We start from the raw sequence: 11,374 nt of genomic DNA, 5'->3' as shown, positions 1-11,374 counted from the left end.
GCAGTGGGCGCACCCTCGGCACGCCCGAGGCCCAACTCGAGCAGGCTTCATCGAGAAGCAACCTTGGCTAAATCGCCTCTCCAACCGACCAAATCACAGGCGCATTCAATGCGAGGATCGCCTGACACCTTATCCTGACACGCGTGCCTCAGTCGGCAAGGTCGAAGTGACCGCAGTCACTTTGCCCTTTCACTGAGCGACCTGACAGGAAAACAGCGTCGCTTGCTTCGCTCCGACTGCTGTGCCACCCACCAGGATGAGGCTGACAATAGCCAAGTTCAGCCTCAGGCGCAACAGGAAGCTCCGCCTTGCCCAACCCCAAGGCTCAGCCTCAACCTCGGCCTCGGAAGGTGGTCTCCGCCTCGCCCGACCCCAGGGCTCGGCCTCAACCTCGGCCTCGGAAGGTGGTCTCCGCCTCGCCCGACCCCAGGGCTCAGCCTCAACCTCGGCCTCGGAAGGTGATCTCCACCTCGCCTGACCTCAGGGCTCGGCCTCGGGAGAAGTCTCCGCCTCGCCCGACCTTGGGCTCGGACCGACCGTGCCATGGGGGATACATCATTACCCTACCCCTAGCTAGCTTAGGCTACGGGGAACAAGACCGGTGTCCCATCTGGCTTGCCCCGGTAACGAGTAATGATGGCTCCCCGCGTGCGTCCATGATGACGGTGGTTCTCAGCCCCCTACGGAAGTAGGGAAACGTCACCAAGATCCTAGCAGCACCAACAGCTGTACTTCTACAGGGCTCAAGCACTTCTCCGACGGCCACGCTATCGCCTACGCAGGGCTCAAGCACTTCTTCGACAGCCACGTTGGCATGTACACAGGGCTCCGGCACCTCTCTACCGGACACGTTAGCGCCTAGCTACACCCCCCATTGTACACCTGGACCCTCTCCTTGCATCTATAAAAGGAAGGTCCAGGGCCTTCATGCGGGAGGGTCGCGCGGGAGAACGAGCTGACGAACAAGCTCACTCTCTCTATCTCTCTCTCTCGTGAACGCTTGTAACCCCTACTACGAGCGCATCCCCCAACCGCAGGATAACACGAGCCGTGTTTTTCCCCCCTTGTGTTCCATCTCGCGCCAACCCATCTGGGCTGGGACACACATCGACAAATTTACTCGTCGGTCCAAGGATCCCCCGGGGTCGAAACGCCGACAGTTGGCGCGCCAGGTAGGGGCCTACTGCGTGTTAACGAACAACTTCCGTTGAGTTCCAGATGGAGAGCCTTCAGCAACCTCTTCAGCCCAGGACGGTGCTCCGCTTCGGGAGTCTCGAGTTCTTGTCCCTCGACAGCAGCTACGACATGGTACTCCTTCCCCCGCAGCGCGACAGCAACCACGACAGTCGTCAGCTCGCCCGGCGGCGGCGAACTCGACGACGTCTTCCCCCCGTGGTGGAAGAGCAGCATCCGGGTTTGTCTCGCCGCCCTCCTCACCGCAGGAGGAGGAGACGGGGCAATCGTGGCCAGGCAGGAGGCGGCACCTCGTCGGCTATCGAGCGAGTCGGCGACGCCGGCAACCCAGCGGGGGACATGTCGGGCGTTGTCCTCGTGCCTGAGACAACGACGGATGTCGTTTCCCCGCAATGTGCCAACCCCAAGCGGGCAGATGATGCCAGCACACTCGCGAAGGGCTTGCTGGGTGTTAGCCTTGTACCTGAGATAACGGTGCAGTCTGTCCTCGACGCGACGTCGTCACCGTCCATCGATCAAGAGGTACCGTATGTTTTCCACCCTGTGCCTTTTAGATTCAGCTTTGATCCACCAAGCGACCCCGCTTCGGTGAGCGCTTTCGTAAAGGCATATCCTAACCTTCCGGGGTACCATATGTGGTCACCCTGGGACCGACTGATGGCCGTCTCAACCTACGGACCCCCGGGTTCCGAGGAAGAAGACGAGCCCGACTCTAGTTGGGATTTCTCCGGGCTCCGCGATCCTAGTGCTATGCGAGACTTCATGACCGCATGTGACTACTGCCTCTCCGATTGCTCCGATGATGGCCACAACCTTCACGACGAGGGTTGTGGCCCAAGTTGCGAATGTTTCCACGTCGATCTAGGGGGTCACGACGAAGGCAACCACCTCGGTATGCCGGAGGATGACGATCCCCTTGGGCCTGCTTCTCGCGTTGACATCCTGTGGGAGCTAGCTATGGTCCAGTCCCTGCGGGGGGTCAGGACACACAGCTCGAGCAAATCCGTGAGATGTAGGCCAAGCTCGACGAGGAAGTAGGGCAACTTGTGCAGCTCTGGCAAAACATCGAGCAGGAGTGGGCAGGCCGAGCACTCACCGGAGAAGCGTGTCATCAGGCCCGGGACGTCCAGCGCCGTATCGTTGACGATGCTAGGGCAAGGCTGCCCCCAGCCTCCAGCGGGGTCGGCCAGAATCTGGCTGCAGCGGCGATACTACTCCGAGCGATGCCGGAGCCATCCACCACCGAGGGGCGGCGTATCCAGGGAGAACTCAAGAATCTCCTGGAGGATGCCGCAGTTCAACGGGCCGAAAGCTCTGCCTCCCGAAGGCAAGGGTGCCCCCCGGAGCATCGCGCAACGACTTCCCGACTCATGCGGGAGGCCTCCGTCTACACCGGGCGCACGTGGGACGCGACGCCTGCAGCCCCGGGTCGCCTCGGCAACGAGCACCACCGCCGCGACCGTCGAGCCCGCCTCGACGAGAAGGTGCACCGAGGCTACCACCCCAGGCATGGGGGACGCTACGACAGCGAGGAGGATCAGAGCCCCTCGCTCGAACCACCAGGTCCGCAAGCATTCAGCCAGGCCATATGACGGGCGCCGTTCCCGACCCGGTTCCGTGCCCCGACTACCATCACCAGGTACTCGGGGGAAACAAGGCCGGAGTTGTGGCTTGCGGACTACCGGCTGGCCTGCCAGCTGGGAGGGACGGACGACGACAACCTCATCATCCGCAACCTCCCCCTGTTCCTCTCCGACGCCGCCTAGGCCTGGCTGGAGCATCTGCCTCCTACGCAGATCTCCAAATGGGACGACCTGGTCAAGGCTTTCGCTGGAAACTTCCAGGGCACGTACGTGCGCCCTGGGAACTCCTGGAATCTCTGAAGCTGCCGCCAGTAGCCAGGGGAATCCCTGCGAGAGTACATCCGGCGGTTTTCGAAGCAGCGCACCGAGCTGCCCAACATCACCGACTTGGATGTCATCGGGGCGTTCCTCGCCCGACCCCAGGGCTCGGCCTCAACCTCGGTCTCGGAAGGTGGTCTCTGCCTCGCCCGACCCCAGGGCTCGGCCTCAACCTCGTCCTCGGAAGGTGGTCTCCGCCTCGCCCGACCCCAGGGCTCAACCTCAACCTCGGCCTCGGAAGGTGATCTCCGCCTCGCCCGACCTCAAGGCTCGGCCTCGGGAGAAGTCTCTGCCTCGCCCGACCTTGGGCTCGGACCGACCGCGCCATGGGGGATACATCATTACCCTACCCCTAGCTAGCTCAGGCTACGGGGAACAAGACCGTTGTCCCATCTGGCTCGCCCCGGTAACGAGTAATGATGGCTCCCCGCGTGCGTCCATGACGACGGCGGTTCTCAGCCCCCTACGGAAGCAGGGAAACGTCAGCAAGATCCCAGCAGCACCAACAGTTGTACTTCTACAGGGCTCAAGCACTTCTCCGACAGCCACGTTATCGCCTAGGCAGGGCTCAAGCACTTCTCCGACAGCCACGTTGGCATGTACACAGGGCTCCGGCACCTCTCTGCCGGACACGTTAGCGCCTATCTACACGCCCATTGTACACCTGGACCCTCTCCTTGCATCTATAAAAGGAAGGTCCAGGGCCTTCATGCGGGAGGGTCACGCCGGAGAACGAGCTGACGAACAGGTTCACTCTCTCTCTCTCTCTCACGAACGCTTGTAACCCCTACTACGAGCGCATCCCCCTGGCGCAGGATAACACGAGCCGCATTTTCCCCCCTTGTGTTCCATCTTGCGCCAACCCATCTGGGCTGGGACACGCAGCGACAAATTTATCGGGGTCGAAACGCCGACAAAAGGTTAAACCAAAAATGAATCCACAAAATTCATAACACTAATCTCACAAAATTAAATATATTTTAACTCCTAGGATTCTCCTTTTATTTATTTCATTAAATAAATAAATCAACATATACTTTAATTCTATATTCTAAGTGTAAAAATTAAAGTATACAGATTACAGTTGGTCATATTTTTTTTGGACAGAGAATAATCTTGTGAACATTTTGCAATTTGAACCACTAAATTTGGAGTTTATATGAAAAAGATATGAAATAAACAAGTTTTGAAGTTTGAAATATGAAATTAGGGCTAAATCTGTGATTAAATAAAAGTCCAGGGGCTATTCTAAAGAAACCAGGGACCTATGCGCTAAAACAGAGGACGACGGGTTGATTTCCTAAAACCAGGGGTTTCTTAAGCAAAACAACCACGCGAAGGGGTATCGGGCTCCCTCAACCATTGGATCAGAAACCGACGGCTGAGATTAGATCGCGCGGGCGCACGTGCGGGCGTGGCTGACAAGCGGGGCCAGGGCGCCAGCGAGCCAGGACGGGCTGACTGGCCGGGCCCAGGGGCAGAGACGCGGGTGAGGGGAAGAGGGGAGAGATGGTTGGATCTGGATCAGAGGGCTACGATCCGATCCGCTCGGGTTAAGTCTAAACCGCCCGATCTTGGGTGGACGACCGAGATCTAACGGCAGGGGGAGGACTTGGGCGCGGTGGTGCCGCTCGGTCCCGCGGCGGGAGCTCGTCGGAGACGAGGAGACCGGCCACGACAGGGCACTAGGTGCTCGGGGACTAGTCTAGGCGCAATCAGAGGGGTCTAGCGAACTCGGCCATGGCCTTCACGCCGGCGCGGGAGCACCAGAGGGCGCTGCACGCGGAGAGGCGGACTAATGGCGGCGCTAGATTGCTCCGGCGAGCAATCGCGCGAACAACAGGGCAGTACACAAGAAATTAGGGGCGCACACAGGTTTCTCACCTCGAGGGGAAGTGATGGTGTCACGGAGCAACGACGGTGGCGCAGGGACACGACGGACGACGGTGTCGCAGCTCCGGCTGCGCGAGAATCACTCCGGTGAGCGCGGGCCGGCTGAACCAGGGAGGGAAGGGGCACACCGAAGGGTGTCCTAAGCAGCTGACAGTGAGGCAAAGCTCACCGTGGCACTGGACAGGGTGCGAACGCGACGGTGGCCGCAGAACAGGCGGCGGTCGGCGGCGGGCGGTGGCGGGGCTCTCTGCACGCGTGGGCAGAGCGAGAGAGAGAGGGCGAGCAAGTCTGGCAGAGGGCGCAAATGGGCGAGGGGAGGTGGGCAAGCAGGGCACGATGTTCAAAAGGGGTGCGGGGGCTCGGACGTGGCCGGAGAACGCGTGGACGTGGGCGCGTCCATGACGGGAGATCGTGGGCGAGAGGTTAGAGACAGCTGACAAGTGGGGACGGCGAGACAGATAGAGAGAGAGGGAGCGGGCGCACGCGAAAGAAACAGCGCTGACAACTCGGCCCCACGGTGTAGCGAGAGAGAGAGAGGGGGGGAAGAGAGTGCGAGCGCTCAGGGTTGCGCCGATAGGCGGGACCCGCCTGTCAGGCAGAGGGGGCGCGCGGGCTGGGCTAAGTGGGTTGCCTTGGGCCGAATTAGCTTTTCCTTTTTCCTAGAATTTCTAATTGCTTTTCTATTTTTTCTCTAGGGTTTTCAATTCAAATCAAGTTTCGAATTGAAACCAAATCAAATATGTGCAACATTTCAAAGAATATTTAGGCTCAATATGATGCAACATTCCATGACTCATATGTTTTGGACAAAATAAATTAAATAATCCCTCACTAATACAACTAACCCTAATTAAAAGAAGAAGAAAGGGAGAAGACTAGAGACAGAGGGGAACTAGAGTGAGATAGAGAAGAGTAACACCTGAATTTGGATGATCATAAGAAAGAAATTTTATACCCCCAAATTCAGGGTGTTACATCATGCATGATCTCGACATGTGTCACAATCATGCTTGACCAACCAATCACCAAGTCCTCTTGCCCTTTCACTTGACTTTGTCAACCAGCATCTTGACTTAGTCAAAATGGTCTACTCCACATGTACTCTTGCTCGATGATGTCCCTAAGTGTTAGCAACCCATAGTTAGTGTTTTGGTCATCTTGGTCCATCGTTCCAAGCCTCACATCCGTTCTTCATCACTCTTAGTGTAACACCCAAAATCTCATTTTTGGTGATTTAAAGAATTCTCCCAAGGTTTGAAACTAGAGTAACTTTTAATAAGAACTTCCTTGCCTTTGAACTCACATCTGCTGAAGTAAATATGATTTCTAACAAAAACAAACTAAAAACACATTTATCCGTACATGGATTTCATATCCCTTGATGAATTGTAGCCATATTCTCCAAAAGATTCAAGTTAAAATATCCTCTAATAAGAAATTTCTTACCTTTTTAAAGTTACAAACCTTATAAAAATATATATATCGTTGCAAAAGGGGACTAAATAAAAGATCCCAATATGCATTAGGTTTATCCTAATATTGGAACATATATTTAATCTCTTAACAAAGGAACAATTAATAAATAAAATACATAATTATGCATCTCATTCTCTGTTTTCTCTATTGTTGCATTTGTATCTCAGTGTTGAATTTGAAGAATCAATTTAAAACTTAAATTCGAAATTGAAATCAGAAAAAAGAAAATAGAAAATAAAATATAAAGCCTACCTGCTTACCTGGGCGGAATTCCACAATTCCTGGCCCATTTTGCCACCGCTGCCGTGCATATGATTTGTGCCACTTCACTGACATGTGGGGCCTCGGGGGTCAGCCTCATGGCTACCTGGCCGGGCGCGCGCGCAGCGGCTTCGTGGTGGGACCCACCTGTCGGATTTATCCCCTCCATATCCTGCTAGCCTCTGTTCCGATTTCATGGCGCGCATGGGTATCGGCATGTTTCGCCTGAAAATCCCGCCAACATCGCCCTCAATCGGACTTCGTCGCAGAGTATAAGAGAGGCATCGGGGAACCATTCCTCCTTCCCCCATCGGACTATTGGATATTAAGTTGCATGCACCAACCAATTTAACCCAAAATCTTAAGCTAATAGGAGGTGGACAATTCACTTATATTATATTCTAACACTCCCTCTCACGTCGAGCCTCTTTTGGGTCTCTGACGTGTAATATAGGAGCGAGCAACAATTATTTTATTTAATTGTGCTAACCAGGATTCGAACTTGAGGCCTCTGGCTTTGATACCATATTTGGTTAGGCGTAATGCACTGCTTCTCAGGGCTGTGCTATTCCTTTATATAGGCAATGTACAGGGAGAATTACATGCATGCATATCTGGCAGGCAGTCTAGCTATCGTAGGAAAGAAAGCATGCACGAGATTACATGAATGCGGTCTAGCTATCTAAGGAAGGAGGCATGCAGGCATTCCATGTACAGGTAATTTACTTCTATGTTTAACACCCCCCTCAATCTGGACGATATGAAATTAAGTTCAGATTGCCACAAATCTTCTGAAAAGCAGGTCCAGGCAATGGCTTGGTCATAATATCTGCAATCTGATCTTTCGATGAGATGATCTAGACATCAAGTTGACTAGAGGCTACACGCTCACGGACGAAGTGGTAATCAACCTCAACATGTTTTGTTTGGCGATGAAAAATAGGATTGGAAGAGAGATAAGTGGCGCCAATATTATCACACCATAGAGAAGGAGGTCGTGACAATGAGATGCCATGTTCTCGAAGCAAAACTTGAATCCATATAAGTTCAGTCGTAGTGTTGGCAACAGCTTTGTACTCGGCCTCTGTACTCGATCGAGACACAGTCGGATGTTTGCGTGAACTCCAAGAAACCAAATTATTGCCCAAAAAGATGGTATAGCCTCCAGTACTTCGCCGATCATCTGGATTACCAGCCCAGTCGGCATCAGAAAAGGCGCTCAACAGCATAGACCGAGACTTGGTGAAGCATAACCCATGAGAGGTAGTAGCTCGTAAATACCGTAAAATACGCTTGACAGCTGCCCAATGTGCTGTAGTAGGTGTCGAGAGGAACTGGCACACTCTATTGACTGAAAAGGAAATATCTGGACGAGTAAATGACAGGTATTGCAAAGCACCAACTGCGCTACGATAGCGCGTAGCATCTTCTGGAGAGAGGGGATCACCGTCATGGAGAGACAGCTTCTCCACAGGCAGCATGGGTGTAAGGGAGCCCGCAGAAGCTTCCATATTTGTACGTAGTAAAAGATCATTGATATATTTATGTTGTGTTAAGAGAAGGCCATTTGAGCTATGATGAACTTCAATGCCAAGAAAATAGCTGAGATTACCAAGATCCTTGACAGCAAACTCCCTGTGTAGTTGGTGAAGGAGACGCTCCGTAGCGGATGAAGAGGAGCTCACAATAATGATATCATCCACGTATACAAGAATATACATGTGAATACCTTCCCGATTGAAGATGAATAAGGACATGTCTGCTTTAGAAGGAATGAAACCCAACTGGATCAATGTAGTACTCAATCGTGAGAACTAGGCCCGTGGTGCCTGTTTCAGGCCATAAAGAGATTTGTCGAGTTTGCAAATATAATCCGGGTGATGGGTATCCTGAAAACCGGGAGGTTGCTTCATATAGACGTCTTCATTAAGAACACCATGTAAGAAGGCATTCTGGATATCAATTTTCTGGAGTGACCACCCATGTGTGACAGCCAAAGAAAGAAGAACCCGAATAGTAGTAGGCTTGACAACCGGACTAAAAGTGTCATCATAATCAAGACCGTACTGTTGCTTAAAAACCCTTTGCAACTAGTCGAGCTTTGTAGCGGTCAATAGAGCCATCCGGTTTATACTTGAGTTTGAAGACCCATTTAGAATCAATCACATTAATACCGGAACGAGGAGGAACCAAGTGCCATGTCCGATTTCTGAGGAGAGCTGCAAATTCATCATTCATGGCCTAACGCCATAGTGGATGCTTGAGGGCTTGAATGTGTGAGTGTGGTTCAACAGTAGACACCCGTTCCACTGAATATGACACTGTTCCATCAGTACGAAGTTTAGGCTTACGAATTGCATGTTGCAGACGTGTACCATATGGATGTGGCTTGGGTCCTGCAGGTGATGTAGAAGCCGGGGCAACCTCTGTTGGGGGTGCCATGAAAACAGCGCCATGCAACGGACCGGTGGAAGATGGTGCAAGGCCCGGAGCAGGGGATGCTGATGAATCCGCCGCTATTGCCTGTGAAGGCTCCACCGCTGTTGACGACATTTCCCGAGCCAGTACAGGCTGTTGGACGCCAGGCATGGATTCGATGCCAGCTGCCACCATATTGGTGACCACGTCATGGGAGAAGTTTGGCGCAGGTTCCTCAGCAAGTGGCAACTGTTCGGAGTCTTGTGCAGGGTCGGCCGGAGGTGGGACAGCACACCGGTCTGCAGCTACAGTGTTAGCAGGAAACAAAGTATGCAAATGATTATTGTTCCAAATAGCACTGGTACTGCCCTCGGATGATTCTGCAACGGTGGATGAAGGAGTAGAAAAAGGAAATAGAGCCTCGTCAAAAACTACGTCCCGGGAAATGTAGACCCGACCTGAATCCATATCTAAACATTTATAGCCCTTATGAAGTGAACTATACCCAATGAAGACACATGGTTTAGAACGAAAGGATAATTTGTGGTGATTGTAGGGACGTAAGTGAGGCCAGCAGGCACAACCAAAAATCTTAAGCAAGGAATAATTGGGTGGTGTTTGGAATAAATGTTGTAGAGGTGACAAGTTATCAATGACCCTAGTAGGAAGTCTGATTATAAGATATGTGGCTGTGGTAAAGGCCTCGTCCCAGAATTTGAGGGGCATGGCAGCATGTGCTAAAAGAGCGAGGCCTGTTTCAACAATGTGGCGATGTTTGCGTTCTGCTGACCCGTTTTGTTGGTGAGTGTGTGGACAGGATACACGATGTCCAATACCAAGGGAAGTGAATAAACGATTATGAAGTTTTTGATATTCGCCGCCCCAGTCGGACTAAACACACTTAATGTTTTTATTAAGAAGACGCTCGACATGAGCCTAAAATTGTAAGAAAATGCGCTGAGCATCAGTCCTATCATGCATGAGATAAATCCACGTGAATTTACTAAAGGCATCAATAAAACTAATATAATATTTGTATCCACCAATAGACACTGGTGCAGGACCCTAGACATCAGAATATATGAGTTCAAGAGGTGATGTAGCATGAAAAGTAGAACTATGATATGGTAATTGATGACTTTTGGCTAATTGACATGCATTACAGACAGTAGACAAACTAGTTTCTTCACGGCATGGGAGACGATGGAGACTTAAAATGGACCGCACAACTTGGACTGAGGGGTGACCAAACCGAGCATGCCATTGTGAAGGACTCGCCGAGCAGCTCAGATGTGCTTGTTTAACATACGCAAGATCAGCAGGCTTGATGGGATAGAGGCCGGATTCACATTTTCCTTCCAGAAGAAGATTCTGAGTGGCACGATCCTTGATGAAAAAATGGGAGGGATGAAATTCAAAGAAAACATCATTATCACGAGTTAACTTATGAACAGATAAAAGATGTTTAGATATTTGAGGGACATGAAGAACATTATTTAATGCAAGAGGGCGAGTATCAGTGTTAATGGAACAAGAACCAAGATGCTTAATTTGCAAACCTGCGCCGTTGCCGACTTGCATGGTGTCATTGCCACGATATGGCTCCCTCACGGCGAGATGATCCAACTCACTGGTTATGTGATCAGTTGCTCCGGTGTCACTATACCAGTTAGGATCGATATGATAAGAAGATGTTGCAGCAACTGCAGCTGATGGAGAGTCGTGTTGATAAGATTTGTCCATGCGATGCCAGCATTTGAGGGCCGTGTGACCCAACTTGCCACAAATCTGACAGGGGTCGCGGGCAGTAGGACCAGTACGTCCGGGTCCATGAAAAGAACTCCGGCCACGTGAATTACCACGACTGCGACCACGATGTTGAGAGCCTCCTCGCCCAGCATAGTTGGCCATAGTGCCAACGTTGAGACGCGTCTCCGCTTGATGTTGGAGCTGACGAGCTTCATACGACAGAAAATGAGCATAAATATCATCAAAAGTTAGAGCCTCACTCTTAGTAGTCATAACTGTGACGAATACGACTAGACCGGCAAGAAGATAGGCCACTTTTTCATCTTCACGGAGAGGTGCAGCAGCTGCTGCCAGATCAGATGCGTAGCTCTTTATCTTGCGAAAATAATCAGCAGCAAAGAGGTCCCGCTTCTTGATAGTAGCGAGATCCATCCGGATCTGAACAATGCGAGCCCGTGAGGCAGAAGAATACATGCTGTTGA

This window comes from Zea mays, chromosome 4 (genome assembly GCF_902167145.1).
Source record: "Zea mays cultivar B73 chromosome 4, Zm-B73-REFERENCE-NAM-5.0, whole genome shotgun sequence".
NCBI lineage: Eukaryota > Viridiplantae > Streptophyta > Magnoliopsida > Poales > Poaceae > Zea > Zea mays.
Note: the sequence above shows the minus strand (reverse complement) of the source record.